Source organism: Rhinatrema bivittatum, chromosome 11 (assembly GCF_901001135.1).
Source record: "Rhinatrema bivittatum chromosome 11, aRhiBiv1.1, whole genome shotgun sequence".
Taxonomy (NCBI): Eukaryota; Metazoa; Chordata; class Amphibia; order Gymnophiona; family Rhinatrematidae; genus Rhinatrema; species Rhinatrema bivittatum.
This window is the reverse complement of record NC_042625.1, coordinates 85,947,836-85,967,361: the sequence shown is the minus strand read 5'-3', so window position 1 is coordinate 85,967,361 and position 19,526 is coordinate 85,947,836. Positions and strand designations below refer to the sequence as shown.

At 50.2% G+C, this 19,526-nt stretch overlaps 6 non-coding genes across 6 annotated transcripts; all 6 read left to right on the top strand.

The window, feature by feature from the left end:
* Window positions 1-524: 524 nt before the first annotated feature.
* On the top strand, window positions 525-667 carry LOC115073577. The gene has a single exon (XR_003852062.1). It is a non-coding gene; the product is annotated as a small nucleolar RNA SNORA16B/SNORA16A family (small nucleolar RNA).
* Window positions 668-1,357: 690 nt separating this feature from the next.
* LOC115073576 lies at window positions 1,358-1,495 on the top strand. The gene has a single exon (XR_003852061.1). It is a non-coding gene; the product is annotated as a small nucleolar RNA SNORA16B/SNORA16A family (small nucleolar RNA).
* Window positions 1,496-1,832: 337 nt separating this feature from the next.
* Window positions 1,833-1,963, top strand: LOC115073580. Its single transcript, XR_003852065.1, has one exon. It is a non-coding gene; the product is annotated as a small nucleolar RNA SNORA44 (small nucleolar RNA).
* A 9,101-nt stretch (window positions 1,964-11,064) lies between these two features.
* LOC115073588 lies at window positions 11,065-11,136 on the top strand. The gene has a single exon (XR_003852073.1). It is a non-coding gene; the product is annotated as a small nucleolar RNA SNORD99 (small nucleolar RNA).
* A 1,917-nt stretch (window positions 11,137-13,053) lies between these two features.
* On the top strand, window positions 13,054-13,128 carry LOC115073579. The gene has a single exon (XR_003852064.1). It is a non-coding gene; the product is annotated as a small nucleolar RNA SNORD49 (small nucleolar RNA).
* Window positions 13,129-13,349: 221 nt separating this feature from the next.
* LOC115073585 lies at window positions 13,350-13,421 on the top strand. The gene has a single exon (XR_003852070.1). It is a non-coding gene; the product is annotated as a small nucleolar RNA SNORD65 (small nucleolar RNA).
* Window positions 13,422-19,526: the final 6,105 nt, after the last annotated feature.

Genomic DNA, 19,526 nt, shown 5'->3' with positions numbered 1-19,526 from the left:
ACAGCAAACCACACGCAAGAAGAAGCATTAACGACAAGTTAAAGCTTTGCCTCCTAGCTTGAAAATAGATGAACTCGAATTCCCATCATGCTGTGCAACACTCTGAAGTCGATCAGCCAATCGGAAAGCGCGACGGACGACGTGTCTTTTAAAAGCGTCGTGATAGGCTTTGTACGTTCTTTTCCGTCGCTGGGAGTTGGGGTGTGCAGTTGGTGGCCGTGGCCTGGTCGGTTTCTAATCCGTGGCCATCCTCCCTCAGATCTTTATCTTTGTGCGCCGCACCTGCCTCGCCTTGTTTCTAGTGATTAATGGGAGCGAGCTGAAGTGCCGTGGGGCTACGCAGTAAAGCGCTTTGGCTAGGAGCGGCCTTCTAGCTTGGCGGGCCATGGGGGTGAGGCAGCGTGGCATGATGTAAGACCATTGATTATGCATTTTGTTTTTGATGGCTGTATTTATTCTTTCAAAAACTACTGTAGCTTTATTGTATTCTCTCTCCTCGTCTGCTGGAAGAAGCTCGTCCTCAGCCTGGCCCTGATCGAAGCCATGTTAGAGGATTCTTTGGTAGCTAACATGGTCAAACGGGTGCCGAGAGCAAATGTTTCTTTTGACGGTCGCTGGCCGGTCTGTGCGTTGTGGCTGGCTGGCAACATTGCAAGGAAGCACAGTTTTCGCGCTGGCCCGCAGGCACCTCATTGCTCTTTCCCTTCACGCTTGGCATTTTTTTTCTTTTTGCTTGGATGATTGCCTCTAGGAAGCAAACATTCCAGCCAGTGTAAGCCGAGGACGTTTTTGTTTTTTTTTTACTTATGCAATGCATCGTGGACTCTAGTTATAACTGGTCTTTGTTATAGTGTGTGTGCACTGCATACTTGTTTTGAATTAATTGCTGTTTTTAAAAACTTTCTAAGTATTTGTTTAGAAAAGAATGAAATAACATGAATAACGTTTGAATAACTTATTTTAAGGTGGCATAATGGCAGCTTGCAGGCACGCGCTGGATGTAAGTAACTTGTGCTAAGTACCTGAATATGTAGAGTAATGTTGATCTGGAGCAAGTTTTAATGAAAGGGATGTCCTCTTGGTTCCCCCCCCCCCCCCCCAGTGTGGGTTTCCTTCTCAGCTGAAGAGTGATAGCTTAAATTCAGCAGGTGAAGGCATATTTTCTACCTCTGCTATTGTACCTTTTGTGAGTTTTTACTTTACTGCCTTTGTGGGCCTTCCTTATACTGAGGTGGTGTAGGTTTTTTTTTGTTTTGTTTTTTTAGTATAAAGGCTGCTAGTAGTGTTAACTACCCCTGTGAGTTGGTCTTAAACAGAAAATGGTTTGTCTACTTACTGCCTATTAGTGGCATAGTTCACTGGCCCTTATCCAAGCCATGTTAGCTTAAACTCTGTAGCTGACTTGGATAGAACAAGGCCTAGATTAAACATTTTCCTTGACGGTCGCTGTTCACTTGTTAATAACTGATCAGCAACATTTCAGAAAAATACACTACCTGTAACAATGACAAAAACCCAAATAATTCATTTAGTCTTCCCAGCAAATCTAGGGTTGTAGCTGCTCCATGCCTGCAGCATGTGGGGTGGGGGATGCTTAGTGCACTAAACTCTTTGCTATGATCCCCTCTCAAAACCTGTAATCTTGTATAACAGGTGTACATGTTTGCAGTGTGGGACTGGTGAGATCTCCTCTTTGCAGTAAGTGTGGACCATCTCCCTTCATAAGGTAAGCAGTGATATCTATCTACAAACCCGATAAAGCAAAATCATTATAAATTAAAAAATGACTTGAGGCTCCTATGCATCCCTGTACTTGTAAGTCTTCCATAGGACTGCATGTTAACCGAGGGCTGTGGCTCTAACCTAGCTGCAGCATCTCCAACAGCATGCAAGAAGAACTGGGAGGGGCTTTGACAGCTCGGATCTGTGATGTCTGTAGCAGTCACTCAACCCTTCTACAGGTACATTAAATTACTGGTGCTTTAAATGCAGGATCACAGGCATCGTTGTGTAGGACCAGAGTTGGGTTCCTGATCTCTCAGTGAAACAGCTCATTCCTTGACCCTAAAGCAGGAGAGAAACTGTGCAACATTAAACACTTGCCTGTGTCTGGACAACGCCTTCTAAAGTAGTTGGTTTTAAAGCAGAAGCAATGGATGCTCTTAATCTTGCACTGCTTGCTCTTCTGGCCTTACTCCTAGGTGTCCCTTCTATTAGGGACAAGGATTTCTGAGAATCTCTGTATTCCTGTGGTGTTCCTTCCCCTCCCCTTCGCCCCAATCACTACCACCAGTAATTTTTGAGCAATTTCCCAAACTTTAGGCAGGTGCGGAGTTCACGAGTACTCATAGAACTGTTAAAGTTTGAGCAAGGGTTAACTGGCTTCAGTCTCGTTCCCTGATGGTGTATAATTATACATGAAGGAATGGATGAAGAGAGCCTGATTCACATCTATACACAGGTTCCTGGAACAGGACTTCGGGTTCCTTTGCATTTTCAAAGTATGCTACTCTACGCTATCTGCAATGAAACATCCAGGGATGACAATTGCTGGCTACATTGGGCCCTCATACAGCAGACTACACAACTGGAGAAGGTATTTCTCTAGTGACAACATTTTGCCTAACATTACACAACATGTTTAATTCACAGTTCAGTACGTAACACAGCAGAATCAACAAGTGTTCCATCATAACTGTAGAGCTCTGCAGTGCATGGAATAAAACATTCAGGGAATAACTCTGCTAGTCAGATCACAGAATATAGGAGGGGCCAACAAACTTTCCTGAGTACAAGGCAGCCTGGAATGAGTTTACTCTTCTAGCAGTCTTATCAAAGCATGGCATAGCCTACTGGTTGGAGCAGCAGGCTGTGAAGCAGAGAATCACTCCCTGTAACCGTGGGCAAGATATTTCAGGCTCCAATGTCTCAGGTACAAACTTACTGTGAGCTGGGGATAGGGATAAACTTAAAGTAATCAAATGTTCCCTGTACGTACCAGGATCAGTCCAGGACACCTGGGTTGTGACTCCGCACCAGTAGATGGAGACAGACTAAAACTTGTGGGCGGAGCCATATATGCCCCTGTGCCAGTCACAGCCCCTCAGTCTTACTCTGTCTCCAGTAGATGGTGCAGGTCCGGTCACAGCTCCTCCCTGCCCTGATTCTGGTACTCCGTCAGGGTTGGTTTTTTCTTTCCTTTGGGTTAGGCCAGGTTAGGCTTTTGGTTTTGTAATTGGAATTTGTTGCCAAATTGTCACTGACGTCCGTTTGCCCTGCCTCCCAGGGGGGTTGAGAGGTCCTGAGGGGACTACCCCCCCCCCGGTTGAGGCCACTGCTAGGGTCGAGGACCCAGTTTTGCCATTTAGCAGTGTCAGGGGTGACACCGGGGAGCCCGGTTCACTCACCCCTGCTGGACTAGGGCTCCAGGACCGCGGACAGCGACAGGCCTTGTTTTTTGTAAAAAAAAAAAAAAAAAAAAGTTTTGTCTGTTTTTTTTTGTTCCGGCTCTCTGTTCCTTGTATCGCCGCTCTCGGGGGGGGGCGCCGCTGACAGGGGGGAAGCTGCTCCTTGCGTCGCCGCTCTCGGGGGGGGCGCCGCTGACAGGGGGGAGGCCGTTCGCGCGACTTTTGTTTTCTTCATCTTGATTTCTGTTGCGGCCCTCTTCGCGCCGTTTTTCGCCGGCATGCCTCGTGGCTCCGCTTGCCGAGCCTGCGGCTCGGCGCGCGCGCGTCTCTCTCGCGACGGTCTTTGCGCTTCCTGCATCCCGGGCGATGAAGGGTCGTCCGGGGCGTCTCGGGGGGCTCGTGTGCGGCGCGCGCGACCACCGCCGAGCGGGGGGGGAGCGTTGGAGAAGCCCCAGGATTTGTTCCCGCTCAGCGCGGGAAGTGGCGGCCATTTTAGCCACGGGCCGCGAAATGGCGCGGGAAGCGGCAGGGCCTGCGGCCTTGCCTCCGGCGCTGTCTCCTCAGCGGGACCCGGCGGGGGGGGGTCCCTCGGGGGACCCGGGGTCCCCGGGGAGCCCAGCGGAGGCTGATTCGGGTTCCAGCTCTTTTTCAGAGGACTTTGCGCTTTTGCTGCGCAAAGTCCTGAAATGCAGGAAAAGCAAGGGCAAGCGCGGCCGGAGGGAGTCCCGCAGGGCTCCGCCGCTGAAGAAGTCCAACAGTGGGGCCCCGAGTGCTTCCAGGGGGAAACGTCCTCCGCGTGGCGTCCCACAGGAGGCGGACCTGGATTCCTCCACGGGGGCAGACACTGATGCCTCTGAAGAGCCACAAAAAGGGACCGATGACGTGGCAGGGGACGGATCCGCTCCAGCTGCAGCAGGAAAGGCGTCACAGACAGCGGAGGGCGACGATCCCAAGGTGGTACGACTATTCCGTAGGGAAGAATTGCCACCTCTAATTCCAGCCATTCTCCAGGAACTGGGAATAGACCCCCCTCCTCCGGTGGTTCGGCAAGAAGCGAACATGGATCCGGTCCTGTTGGGCCTCACGGGTCCGGCAGTGGCTTTTCCGTTCCATTTTTCTTCGACGGACATCATGTTCCGGGAATGGGACACTCCGGAGTTAGGTTTGAAGGTCAGCAAGGCCATGGACAAGCTTTACCCTCTCCCGGAGGATGCGCTGGACCTTCTCAAGTTCCCCAAGGTGGATTCAGCGGTTTCGGCGGTAACCAAGAGATCTACTATTCCAGTTACGGGAGCGACAGCCCTTCGGGATCTTCAGGACAGGAAGCTGGAAGTACAGCTCAAGAAGATTTTTGAGGTTTCAGCGCTAGGAATTCGGGCCGCCATGTGTACGAATTTCGCTTTGAGAGCTAGCTTGCGCTGGGCTCAGGTCCTCCAAGCCAATGCGGATCTTTCGGCGGAGGAGGCAGCACAAGCGGATAAGTTGGAAGCGGCAATAGCATATGGTGCAGATGCACTCCACGATCTACTGCGCACTTCGTCTAGATCCCTGGTGGCGGCTGTCTCGGCGCGCCGCCTCCTGTGGCTCCGCAACTGGGCGGCGGATGGCTCTTCTAAGGCTCACCTCGGGGCGCTGCCTTTCAAGGGTAAGTTACTGTTTGGCAAGGAATTAGATGATTTAATGGCTTCCCTGGGGGAAAATAGGGCTTTCAGGTTGCCTGAAGATAGATCCAGGTCGCGGTCTTCCTTTGCATCCAGGTCCCGTTTTCGGGGGCCCAGGAAGGCGCGCCCTCAAAGGTCGTCGGGGCAATCGTACAGGTCTTCCTCCTCCCGTACCCCACAGTGGCGGCAGCAGCAGCAGTCTTTTCACCAGCAGTCCTTTCGTGGGAGGCGCTATGGTAGACCAGGAGGTGCCCTGGCCATCATGGCGCCCAAATCTTCACAATGAAAGGAGGTCGGCCCTTCTCCCGCCGCAGCCTCAGCACGCCGTTCCCAACGTCGGGGCGCGGTTGCTGTCGTTCTACGAGAGATGGGCCGGAATAACGTCGGACCAGTGGGTCCTCACCGTGATAAGACACGGCTACGCGTTAGATTTTGCTCGCACTCCAGTGGACAAGTTCCTTGTGTCACCCTGCAAGGCTCCCGAGAAGAAGGCGGCGGTGCTAGACACCATCCGCCGCCTAGAGGACTTGGGAGCCATCTCCCCCGTTCCGGTCGGCCAGCACGGCGAAGGCCGTTACTCCATTTACTTCATCGTACCAAAGAAGGACGGCACGTTCCGACCAATTCTGGATCTCAAAGGGGTGAACCGATGCCTTCGCGTTCCTCGCTTCAAAATGGAGACGATCCGGTCAGTCATCGCCGCGGTCCGGCCAGGCGAGTTCCTGGCCTCCCTGGACCTCACGGAGGCGTATCTTCACATAGGCATTCAGCCGTCGTTCCAACGCTTCCTCAGATTCTGCATTCTGGGCCGGCATTACCAGTTTCGGGCGCTCCCGTTTGGGCTCGCAACGGCCCCTCGTACATTCACGAAGGTGATGGTCGTGGTGGCGGCGCAACTGCGCCGAGAAGGTCTTCTGGTCCATCCTTATCTGGACGATTGGTTGATTCGGGCGAAGTCCGAGGATCAGTGTCGGATGGCGGTGGCCAGGGTCCTCCATCTGTTGCAGTCCCTGGGATGGGTGGTCAACTTCAGCAAGAGTCATCTGACACCCACGCAGTCCTTGGAATATCTGGGAGCTCTTTTCGACACGAAGCAGGGCAAGGTGTTTCTGTCGCTCGAAAGGAGGGGCAAACTGCTAATTCAGGTGCACCGCTTGTTGTCTCTTCGCCAGCCGCGGGTCTGCGACTACCTTACGGTCCTGGGGTCTATGGCTTCCACGCTGGCGCTGGTTCCCTGGGCGTTCGCTCATCTGCGACCCTTACAGTCATCCTTGCTTTCCCGTTGGAAGCCGGTCTCGGAGGACTTCCATTTACCGCTTCCTCTACTGGGACACGCGAGGTCCAGCCTGCGGTGGTGGCTGGATCCAAGTCATCTTTCCGCCGGAGTCTCTCTCCTGGTGCCCAGTTGGACAGTGGTGACCACGGATGCCAGCCTCTCCGGTTGGGGAGCGGTCTGCCTAGGGAGCTCAGTTCAAGGCCTGTGGTCAGTGTCGCAAGCCCAGTGGTCTATCAATCGCCTAGAGACCAGGGCGGTCCGTCTGGCTCTGCAGGCTTTTCTACCATTGCTGCGGGGAAAGGCAGTCCGAGTGTTGTCGGACAATGCGACCACCGTGGCATACATCAACCGGCAGGGGGGGACACGGAGCCCCCAGGTGGCAGAAGAAGCTCAGCGCTTGATGGCCTGGTCGGAGCTACATCTCAGCAACCTCGCAGCGTCTCACATAGCGGGAGTCGACAACGTGCAGGCGGACTATCTCAGCCGTCATCGTCTGGATCCCGGAGAGTGGGAGCTGGGGGACGAAGCATTTCTTCTCATTTGCGAAACGTGGGGGGTGCCCCACATGGATCTGATGGCCACGTGGCACAACGCGAAGGCCCCGCGCTTTTACAGTCGACGTCGAGAGCGGGGGGCAGAAGGCGTCGATGCGTTGGTGCTTCCCTGGCCTACGGATGTGCTGCTCTACGTGTTTCCCCCGTGGCCGATGATCGGCAAGATTCTACGGCGCATAGAGTTACATCCGGCCAACGTGATCTTGGTGGCACCGGAGTGGCCTCGCCGGCCGTGGTTCGCAGACCTCGTACAACTGGCAGTAGCGGCACCCCTTCGGTTCCAGGGAATGGCGGCCCTACTCCATCAGGGCCCCGTCTGTTTGGAGGATCCGGATCACTTCTGTCTCGCGGCATGGCTTTTGAGAGGAATCGTCTGAAGAGAAAAGGTTATTCAGATGCGGTGGTGGCCACGCTGCTGCGTTCCAGGAAGCAGTCGACGTCTTTGGCTTACGTCCGTGTCTGGGTAGTCTTTGAGGACTGGTGCGTGCAGCGCGGGGTGGTCCCCACTTCGGCTTCCGTCTCTGATGTTCTGGCGTTCCTCCAGGCGGGTCTGGCCAAAGGTCTGGCGTGCAGTTCCCTACGGGTCCAAGTGGCGGCGCTTGGGTGTTTGCGAGGTAAGTCTCTGGCGCTTCACCCGGATATTGCTCGTTTCCTTCGGGGTGCTAAGCACCTTCGCCCCCCGTTACGTCTTCCTTGTCCGGCTTGGAACCTCAATTGGGTTCTTTCCGCTCTATGCACGGCGCCGTTTGAGCCCTTGAAACGCGCAACTCTTAAGGATCTCACTTTAAAGACGGCATTCTTGGTGGCGATTGCCTCGGCACGGCGGGTTTCCGAGTTACAGGCCCTGTCTTGTAGGGAACCTTTCTTGCGTATCTCCGATTCGGGGGTTTCCTTACGGACGGTTCCTTCCTTTCTTCCGAAAGTGGTCTCGTCGTTTCATGTGAATCAATCGGTGGAGTTGCCCGCTTTTGCGTGCGGAGGCTCCTCTGTTACAGAAGAGAGGGAGTTACGGAAGCTTGACGTGCGGAGATCCCTTCTCCGATATCTGGAGGTCACTAATCCGTTTCGGGTCACAGATCATCTGTTTGTCCTCTTCTCTGGACCAAAGAAAGGAGCTGCAGCGTCCCGCACAACGATCGCTCGTTGGCTCAAGGAGGCCATTGGTTCAGCGTACTTGGTGAGGGGAAAACCTCTTCCTGTGGGGCTGCGGGCTCACTCGACTCGATCTCAAGCAGCGTCCTGGGCGGAAGCTTCTCAGGTGTCGCCTCAAGAGATTTGTAGGGCGGCCACCTGGAAGTCGTTGCATACTTTTATCCGGCATTACCGGCTGGATGTCCGGGCTACCGATTCCGGGGGTTTTGGAGAGAGGGTTCTCCGAGCGGGACTCTCTGCTTCCCACCCTCAGTAGGTTGCTCTGGTACATCCCAGGTGTCCTGGACTGATCCTGGTACGTACAGGGAAAGGAAAATTAGTTTCTTACCTGATAATTTTCGTTCCTGTAGTACCAAGGATCAGTCCAGGATCCCGCCCGCAGTGCTGCGCTGAAGTAACGGAGAGTCCGCTCTGTGTTTTTCATTTGCTCTGTTTCGCTTGTTCGCTCTCTCGGTTGGAGAGCCCGGTTCCAGAAGGGGTGTTTCTTCCCCGTTAGTTAGCGGTATCTAGTTTTGTTCACTTCTCTGGTTGTGTTCTACTTTGACATTCCGTAAGACTGAGGGGCTGTGACTGGCACAGGGGCATATATGGCTCCGCCCACAAGTTTTAGTCTGTCTCCATCTACTGGTGCGGAGTCACAACCCAGGTGTCCTGGACTGATCCTTGGTACTACAGGAACGAAAATTATCAGGTAAGAAACTAATTTTCCTTTATGAAAGGTGGCATACAAATCTAAAAACCAGTGTAACATAAGGGCATTAATACCATTTACATATTTTGAAAATTGCCCATGGAAAACACATCTCAAATTTGCACCCACTTCTGTGTACACTTTTTGGCCAAATCATGTTCTGAAAATGCAAGGCTACCTATGTTGCCTCCCCTGTATTCCTGCCTCCACCCTGGGAACTCTTCCCAAAAAATGCAGTTAAAAATAAGCATGTTGAACAGTGCATACAGGAATGGACTACTGTCAAATAGCCAGGCAGATGCATAAACAGCCTTTGACTTATTCCTGCCCCTCTATTTAGTGTCCTGTCCAAACTTCCAGTACGTCACTCGATCTGAGGGGATCCTAACTTTTATGTATACACATGTCCCTAAAAAGTAGGCTGCATTAGTTCTGTATGGCATTTTGGCTAGCGCTTGCCTTATTTTTGTGCTTCAGGCTGTGCCCTGTCGCTTGTCTTCAGATTTTACATATCTGCTTGGGCTGTCACTGACTTTTATTTCATGCACTTAATTGGGTGGCTGAGATGAAATGGTTCCATAGAAATTTGCAGTAATCTTAAATTGTTGGCCAAACAAAAATGGACTGTCAAGATGCTAGAACTCTGATCCAGGTTTTAACTTCTTTTTTAAAGAAACGGCAGATGTTCAGCAGCTCAAGTACCTTTCACCAAAGGCTATCATAAGGTAAAATACTAACTCCACACAGCTTGCTTTCTCCCCGATTGCCTTCACCCCCTCTTGATCCCTTTCCCATCAGATCGATTACTGATCTTGTGCTCAGAAAAGGAGGGAGACATGTGGAACTGGTATCATGTTCTGTTGCAGTTTTCTGCAGTGGAAGTCACTGGTTTAAACATCCCTTGTGTGCTGGGTAATTAATAACTTGCTCTTCCCACCCTCTCTCCCACCACTGCCCTGTCTTCTGAGCTGCTTGCCTCCAGTGTTTGATCGCAAGGCTTAATTCTAAGAGGGGCTGACGTAAATCAGATGCTGTGATGTTTATACATCCTGTCCCATGATTCTGTAAATCGTTCTGATGGTGAAACCGAATGACTATACAAAGCACGATAAACAAGATGCTCTTGGCAGAGCTTACAGTTTAAAACCACAATTTTGGGCATACTTGATATCACGCAGGTTAAAAATGAGCCAAAATCCAGTAGTTTTTTGTGTGCTCCTTACATAGGGCCCAAAGCTTAGTGTTTCTGAACATGCTTTTCTCTTTTCTGAAGGTGGTAGCACCAGGAAGCTGCCTAGACCGAGAGCTGCAGGTCATGCAAGATGCATGAGGAAGTATGCTGCTGTTTCTTGTATCCTACTGGCTAGGGATCTTGATACGTTGCATGAGAGAATTGTAGATTCCTGCTATGCGCTGCAAAAGGGCAGTACCTGCTAGGTGTGCATATATAGCAGGAGAGTAGATGTAGGCAGGGCCTAAACAGGACATCCTGTACCCACAGCTACCCAGCACGATATTAATCTTTGGGATTGGTAACTAAAATAAAATTCTTCCAAATCTTGCATTTTTCATAGAAATGCTTTCTATGCACACTACAACTAGGCATTTGGACAGGGATTGAGGGCTGTGCAGTCTTGGTCACAGCTGCAGGGATGGAATAAAACTTGCATAGCACCTGAAACCTTACAGATTATGGGCAGAATAACCAATTGGCAGCTAAAACTCAGATTGTAAGGATTCTGTTTAGTTATGTATTTTGTGTATACATTGTCCACATTTTGTGCACACTACTGTTGTAATGTGGTGGGATTTTTAAAAACATCTTCATCTTATTGTCGCTGCCAGTCCCTATAATTCATCCAGTTTTTGTGCCTCAGACTATCCAGTAACAAAACAAGGTCTCTGCCCCACCTTTATTGACCCAGTGGCTTCTTCAGCAAAGCCATGCACCAAGTCTCCCTCTGGAGCCCTAGAATTGCAGGTCCTAAATCCAGCCACTGGGTATCGCCCTTGGGCAGCGACTTGCTTTTTCTTCCTCTCCCCACCTCCTTCAGGGGCTGCAGAGTGCTGCCTCTGCAGCATCCCAAGCCAACCCAGGAAGCATAAGAGCAGACCTGGGAATCAAACCCAGGAGCCTCTCCGTGGCAGCGCACAGCCCTGGGGTTAACTGCTGCTCACACTGCAGGGCCTAACACTGCTTCGTTAAAACTTCTGGGCTGTTGAAGTGTCAGGGACATTGATGTCAGGCATTTTGAAAGCTGCCCTGCTGTTGGCCTGTGCGTGTGGATAAATAAGGAAACAGGAATTCTTGTGCTGCTCTGTGGCTGGTCCATGATGACGCATTAGTACTGGTGACTGATGGATGAATCCTGCGGATATGGGGCTGAGACTGGCCACAACACTTCATAATGCTGTCTGGTTTTTACATATAAATCTGAAGGTTTATCTTTCTCTTTGTAGATGAGCTGAGAGCGACAGGTTTGCATGGACAGTGAGAGGAGAGGTAAAACTTTCAGATATTTTTCTTCCATAAACATCATCCAGTGTATGCTGTCAAATTTCAAAATGTGCTGGAGGTAACTTGGTGGGAATATTTCAGTGAACATAAGCTGCCTGCCCCTTTGTAATCACAAATCCGCAGTAACAGCCGTTTGCAACAAGGGTAGACATGGAGTCGGACTACTGTGATTGCTGCAGGTCAAATGGCAATTACTGGAGACTTCAGTGTCAGACTGAACCCTGAGAAGACCACCCCACAGCATTCCTGTAACTGGCAGAGGGACCTTCCGTATAGCAGTATCGGCACTGCCACTGAACTGGCCCCCAAGCCTTTGTGGATTACAAAGGGGACACTTTTTTCCCTTGCTGTACATAACTTTTAATGTTGCACAGGTCATGGATATGTCCTCTAAGGGGGTGGAGAAAGGGATCAAAGTGTAAAATGACTTGGGTTAACTGCTCCCACTGAAATCAGAAGTGCTTGGCAGTAACTGGACAATCCTAGATGGGAGGGGCCATCCGATGCATTGCATTTGACTTGCAGCTTTGATCCTTCAGCTGTGAAGCTGCCCAGCTCCCAGCCTATTCTCAGTTGCTAGGTTGACTGGTAGTTTGGATCATAGCTTTCATGAAATTCCTGTCCATCTCATCTCCCTGGGGTGCCTTTCAGTGGCAGTTGCTCAGTACAAGGCTTGAGGCACTTCACAGGGGTCCGTGGCCTGAGTAGAGCACTTTATTTTGCAGGTGCCCCTCATAAACAGAAGTACCTTGATGTGTAGTAGCCCCCAAACTTTATCCGTTCTGCCTCCATGGCACTGGTTTTACCTGTGCTATAACTCAGTGTGAGGACCTTGTTTTGGGCAATACTAATGTCAATTAGAGTTTTTATTACCAATTAATGTTGGGCTTTGAGTCTGTGGGCCATGGCAACCTTTCGGCTGACCAGAATGTGGTTTCAGGTTTTATTTAACATTTATAAAGTATGATCCAGTGTTGTAGGGACAAAGTAAAGTTACTCTAAAACGGTGCAAAAGGTGGTACCAGCTCTGGTGGGTAACAGGTTTGTGGCAAGGCTGCTTTCCACTATTGAGCCACTGGAGAAGGCCACAAGCTCGGCTCTAGTCAGGTGGCTAAAGCTGCTTTGATTACAGCCCAAAGATCTCTTTAAAGAACTGTTTTTACTTACATTTTTAGAAGTAGAAATGCACAGTGCCAGGAGTTCCCCAAGTGGACAGGCCCCTGCAGAAGCTCTTGATATGACCTGAATTGATTGCATGGATGGCTAGGATTGCTGTGGCAGTTCATGGGTGGGGGGGACCACTTTGGTAGCACTAGACCAGTTCAGAAGTGCTCTTTGGGGTCTCTTCCTTACAGAACTGGAGGAGAATTCAAATGCAAAGTGCCTTGTTAATACTGGGTAAGGTACTTGTGTTTAGCAGAATCTTTTCTGGGCTTGCTGAAAACCATGGTCATGCCCTCCCATGAATTGCCAGAGGTCTAGCTATCCAGTGTGATGTTGCATTGATTCTTTGGAGGAATTAGAGCAGAGGTGGAAACTCCTGGCAGCCCTAACTTTTTTTTTTAATGGGGCACTTACAGAAACAGGAGCTGCAACACTGAAAAAGCAAAAGTTTAACAAATTTAAAAGGAGAATCCATTTCATTTGAACCAGTTTTCAAAAACTATCCAGCCTGGTTATCTGCAGTACAACAGCCTGTTACGCATCCAGTGCAAATGGATTTATACCCTGTTCACACTGACGTGTGCGGGGGCAGCTAAGCTTGTATCTCTCAGATGGAAACTTGACTGGCTGCAGTATGATGAGACTCCAGAATAGGAAGTGCCGTCAGATGCGATAACTGACGATAACCTTCATTCCTGTCTGACTTGTAGCCTTTTCTAGTGAGCTTGAATTTCCTTGCACTGGGTCCATGTATCTGAAACTGGTTTTTTTTTTCTTTTGATGATTTCAGATCTGACCAAGAGGTAGACAAGTACATCAGCTTAGGTGGGCCCCTCACCAGGTAAGCTGACCAGGTTATGCCCTGAATAACTTGGTAATGGTTGGTCTAATACTGTAATGGAAGCCAAAGCTTTTGCCAAGATGTGATATGATGAAATTCACCCAAACTAGCTGGAATTACCGGCAGATTGTTGGTGGTGATCTCTGGTTTTCTGAAGACATCTTGGACTCTGAGATTTTCCCATTAACCTAAACCCATACAGCATTAAATGTTGGTGAGGTGATATGAGGCTTGGACTGGCTTCTCACACCAGCCTAGCTAGCAGTCCCACAGCTCGTCTCTGCTACATGCTGGTACGTTACAGGGCTGCTGACTTCCTGTACTTTAACAAAACGTTCATGGGCTGGCGCTGGTACTACTGGAGTGATCTTTGAAACCTGTCTGCATATATGCATGTAAAGAGGTGAATATTGGTAGCTTCAATATGAATGAAAGCTATGCCAGGCTGTTGGACCAAAGGTCATCTAACCCAGCTTTCTGTCTCTGGCCAGACAGATGGGGAAAATTTAACATAATTCCTGTTGCATTTGATTTTTCAGCTGTTTTAGACTTAGGCATGCTGATTCAAAACTGCAGTTCCCTGTATGTACCCAGATCAGTCCAGACTGTGGGTTGAGCCTCCTGTCCAGCAGATGGCGACAGACCAAAACTGAAAGGGTATCCTATATCAGGAAAGAGCCTACCCTGCAGCCCTTCAGTATTTCAGTCTCCAGCAGATGCAGGCGTCTCACCCTGCAGTTCCCTTTCCTTCTTAGCTTGCCCTGGCCCTGTGGGGTCTTTCTTTTGTGGCAAGCTCAAGCAAGAATCTTATTGCATTTACCTTAATTTATAAAAAATAAATTATCAGGAATTTAGCAGATCTCTGTTTAGGGACACAGCTTTGTCTCCTTCACTTTTGGGGGGCTTGCCCCTTGAATTATTTCAGCTTAGGCTCTCTCCCTGGTGACCTGTATGATTGGGGTGATACTGGTGGGCCAGTCACTCCCCCTGACTAGCTGCCTTGCCCCGGGATGCTTTAATTCCTCAGGTGCCCCGACAAGGACGTTTTATTCCCCTGCTTGGAAAAAATGTTTGTACTTTACCAGAAGGCAGCAGTGTTCTTAGTTTTTTCTGTCAGCATGGGGAACGTGCAGGGTTCGATCGCTTGCACTTGCTCAGCTGATTGCTGACTTGTGGCAGCTCCTCAGTTTTTTGCTGATGCCGCGTTCTAATCTCTGTCTAGCCTGCAGGGAGCCAGCCTCCCGACTCTCCCGCGATGGATTGTGTTCCGGATGCCTGCCGGGTGGGGAGGGCCCCTCCACAGCAGTGCTTAGGCTGGGGGCACGCTTCCCGCCGCATGACCAGGCCGTTCCGGACTCAGCAAACCGTGGTCAGGTGGCCATCTTGGGGATTAGTGCAGCTGCCGATTCAGGGCTGCAGGAGGGAGAGGAGTCAGATTTGCTGGTTTCTCCCCCCAATTTAAGTCCTGTGCATCCTCAGGGAGAGGTCCCTGACCCCCCTCCCCCTCTCCACAGGAAAATCAGGCCACATTTTTCATCATACTTTGTGCTTTTAATGCACAAATCTTATTTGGCCAGCCTGCAGGAGGACCATCCCCCCTCCCTCAAAGATCCCTTGGATGCCCACCCTGCTGTCTCCCATGGCACCAGATGTGCAAGGCTCCATTAGGGCTAGGGTGGTGCCATGGGTCCCCCCTGGATCCACCTCTGTCTCCCACGGCTCCAGACCAGGACCCAGATGTGGATTTGTCATTAGCCCCCCTCTTGAGGGTGATGACCCAGAGTGCTCCGCTTGTATCAAAGGGAAGAGCTGGAACCTCTCATTCCCTTCATCCTTCAGGGGCTGGGGATCGACGTCCCCCAGAGGATACAGTCACGGCCACGATGCCTGCTCATGTGGACCCAGTCCTGGTGGGACTCGGGGCACCTCCATGCACTTTCCCATTCCATCCCATACACAAGCAGCTCCCACAGGAATGGGAAGCTCCCGAGACAGGTCTACGAGTGGGAAGAGCTATGAACAAGCTCTATCTGCTTCCCAAGGATTGCCTGGAAATGCTAAAGATTCCCAAAGTAGATTCTGCCATATCTGCAGTTACCAAGCATACCACGATCCCAGTGGTGGAAGCTACAGCTTTGAAGGATGTCCAGGACTGCAAACTTGAATTTTCTCAAGCAGATCTTCAAGGTCTTGGCCTTAAGGGTCCAGGCGACAATCTGCAGCAGTCTCATGCAGCGGGCAAGTCTTAGGTGGGTCCAACAATTGCTCAGCACCCAGGACCTCCCGTCTGCAGAGGCAGAGCAGGCTGAGCGTTTAGAGGCACTATTGCATATGGAGCAGATGCCCTCTGTGACTTACTCTGCATGCAGGCCAAAGCGATGGTCTCAGCAGTGTCAGCCAGACATCTCCTCTGACTGTGCAGTTGGTTGGTGAACTCTTCCTCAAAGGCTTAGTTGGGCACACTTCCTTTCAAGGGTAAGTTGCTTTTTGGTGAGGACCTAGAACAGCTTATTAAATCCTTGGGTGAAAAGTCCAAAGCTGCCGGAGGACCACCCTAAACAGTCTTAGTCGTTTTTTCCAACATGTTCCCACTTCCAGGGTCAACACTGGTACAACAGGGTGCAAGGTTCCTTCCCGAGGGGATCCACCTCCAGGTACCAGGCCTGGTCTCATTCCTTTCGAGGCTGTCGTGCCTTTCGAGATGGAAACCCACAACATTCGGCCACCAAGTCCACTCCCCAATGAGATCCAGCCAGTCCATTCCTCCATACCAAACTTAGGTGGACGTCTCTCCCTGTATTGCGAGGAATGGGCCAAAATCACATCAGATCAGTGGGTCCTCAAGGTGATAGAGAACGGCTACACATTGGTCTGCTTGGGACCTACCGGATCTCTACCTAGTTTTTCCCTACAGATGCCAAAAGCAGCCTGCTGTCTGCCAGACTCCAGGAGCTAAGAGCAAGGTGCTGGCCAGTATTCCATCTACTTTGTCGTGCCCAAGAAGGACAGTTTTCCAACCAATTCTGGATCTCAAGGTCAACCGAGACCTCAGAGTACCCTATTTCCAAATGGAAACCCTGAGGGCGGTGATAGCAGCAGTTCGCCCAGGCAAATATCTGGCCTCCCTAGACTTGACGGAGGCTTATCTTCACATACCTATTCGCCACGGGCATCAGAAGTATCTCTGCTTCAACATCCAGGGCAACACTTCCAGTTCCAAGCTCTGCTCTTCGGTCTCGCCACCGCTCCCTGCACCTTTACAAAGGTCATGGTGGTGGCAGCTGCTCTTCATCAAGAAGGAATCCTAGTCAAGCTCCAGATTCTTCAGCCACTGGAGGGAACACAGCTTGGAAGGAGTGGATGCTCTGATCCTTTCCTGGCCTCACAACATTCTCCTGTTTCCTCCAAGGCCCCTAGTGGGCAAGGTTCTCAAAAGAATAGAGCTTCACAGGGGGCCAGTCATTCTCGTGGCACCAGAGTGGCCCTACATATTGGTTTGTGGACCTGGTAAATCTGGTGACAGATGGTCCTCTTCGCCTCTGCCATTTCCCACACCTACTCCACCAGGGTCCCATATTTTTCGACCAGGTGAATTGCTTCTGTCTAGCAGCCTGGCTTTTGAACGGCAGAGATTAAGGAGGAAGTTATTTCCACTCTGCTGCAGGCTCAGAAGCCATCTACATCTCACTTATGCCCAGGTTTGGAAAGCTTTCGAGAATGTATGTGTGGAATCAGGCGTATCGGCTCGTAAAGCCCAGATACTCCAGGTCCTTTCCTTTCTACATAAGAAAATGCCATACTGGGTCAGACCAAGGGTCCATCAAGCCCAGCATCCTGTTTCCAACAGTGGCCAATCCAGGCCATAAGAACCTGGCAAATACCCAAAAACTAAGTCTATTCCATGTAACCATTGCTAAAGGCAATGGCTATTCTCTAAGTGAACTTAAGAGCAGATAATGGACTTCTTATCCAATCCTTTTTTAAACCCAGCTACACTAACTGCACTAACCACATCCTCTGGCAACAAATTCCAGAGTTTAATTGTGCGTTGGTAAAAGAACTTTCTCAGATTAGTTTTAAATGTGTCCACTCTCAGCTCCCTCTTAAGCAGCATTGATGGATATTTGGTGGCAGCTCACCCAGATATAATTTTGTTTCCTCAAGGGGGGCTAAGCATTTGAATCCACCTGTTTGGGCTACTTGGCCCTCATGGAGTCTTAATTTGGTTCTTTGGACTCTGCGAGGCACCCTTCAAGCCTCTCCGCCGGTCTACCCTTAAAGATTTGACGCTCAAGACTGTTCCTGGTTTCCATTTGCTCTGCCAGAAGAGTGTCTGAGGTTCAAGCATTGTCTTGCAGGGAACCTTTTCTTTGTTTCTTGGATTCAGGGGTTTTCCTCAAGACAGTACCTTCCTTCTTCCCAAAAGTTTTCTTCCTTTCATGTCAATCAGTGGAGCTCCCGGCTTTTTCCCCTGAGGATATAGCAGGTACGACAGGGGGTTGATCTTAGGCGTCTTGATGTAAAGCAGGTTTTACTTAGTTACCTTCAGGTTACCAATGAGTTCAGAGTCTCTGATCATCTTTTTGTCCTCTGGAGTGGCCCAAATAGGGGCAACAAGACTTCTAAGGCTATGATTGCCCATTGGTTAAAGGAGACGATTGTGTCCACCTATAGCGGTCCTGGACAGCCTTAAGGCTCATTCTTTGCATTCTCAAGCTACTTCGTGGGCAGAGAGTCAGTCTCTCTCCCCAGGAGATATGCAGGGCAGCTACATGGAAATCCCTGCATACCTTTGCGTCATTATTGCTTCGATGTTCAGGCGCCAGTCTTTGGCTCTTTTGGCAGATGGGTACTTCGAGCAGGATTGTCTCGGTCCCACCCTGTTTAGGGAAGCTTTGGTACATCCCACTGTCTGGACTGATCCAGGTACGTACAGGGAAAGGAATTGGTTCTTACCTGCTAATTTTTGTTCCTGTAGTACCACAGATCAGTCCAGACTCCCGCCCTGAATACATCTACATTGCTACGTCTGCTCGGAGTTTCTTTCACAGGTTCTTTTTGGGATTCTCTTAATTCCTAATTGAGCTTTAAGACACTGGAAGTTCATCCAAACATCATACATTTGAATTTCTTGTTCATTTTGATAGTTAACGTGCTTGACATTATCCTGGTTCTCTAGGCTATTCTGGCTGCTTTATCGATTTATACTGAAGGGACGCAGGGTGAGCACTGTCCTGATTATAGGATACCTTTTCAGTTTCTCTCTATCTCCCTCTGGACAGGAGGCTCAACCCACTGTCTGGACTGGTCCATGTACTACAGGAACAAAAATTAGCAGGTAAGAACCAATTTTCCTTAAAGTATGATCCAGTGTTGTAGGGACAAAGCAAAGTTACACTAAAACGGTGCAAAAGGTGGTACCAGCTATGGTGGGTAACAGGTTTGTGGCAAGGCTGCCTTGCACTATTGAGCCACTGGAGAAGGCCACAAGCTCGGCTCTAGTCAGGTGGCTAAAGCTGCTTTGATTACAGCCCAAAGATCTCTTTAAAGAACTGTTTGCATTTTTAGAAGTAGAAATGCACAGTGCCAGGAGTTCCCCAAGTGGACAGGCCCCTGCAGAAGCTCTTTTGATATGACCTGAATTGATTGCATGGATGGCTAGGATTGCTGTGGCAGTTCATGGGTGGGGGGACCTTTTTGGTAGCACTAGACCAGTTCAGAAGTGCTCTTTGGGGTCTCTTCCTTACAGAACTGGAGGAGAATTCAGATGCAAAGTGCCTTGTTAATACTGGGTAAGGTACTTGCGTTTAGCAGAATCTTTTCTGGGCTTGCTGAAAACCATGGTCATGCCCTCCCATTAATTGCCACAGGTCTAGTGCAGTACAGAGGCCAAAAACTTAAACTGTTTCCCCTGTGGCCCATCCAGTGACACAGTGCAGTGATAACGGCATGTGGGACTTCATCCTGCTTGTCTGGAGAAAGCAGTTTAAACTGTTGCATCTTTAGGGCACTCTCCCTGCCCTCGAGCTGGAATTGCCAGCAGACGCTGTTCACATCTGCTCACTGATGCTCTTCTCACCTTCACAGGGTTGTGAGCAGTTTGGCATCCGGAGGTATGTTCCTGTCGCTATCCAGTGTGGTGTTGTATTTATTCTTTGGAGGAATTGGGAGTTTCCACCTTTGCTCTGGCAGCCCTAATTTTTTTTAAAGGGGGGGGGTGGCAGCTAAGCTTGTATCTCTCAGATGGAAACTTGACTGGCTG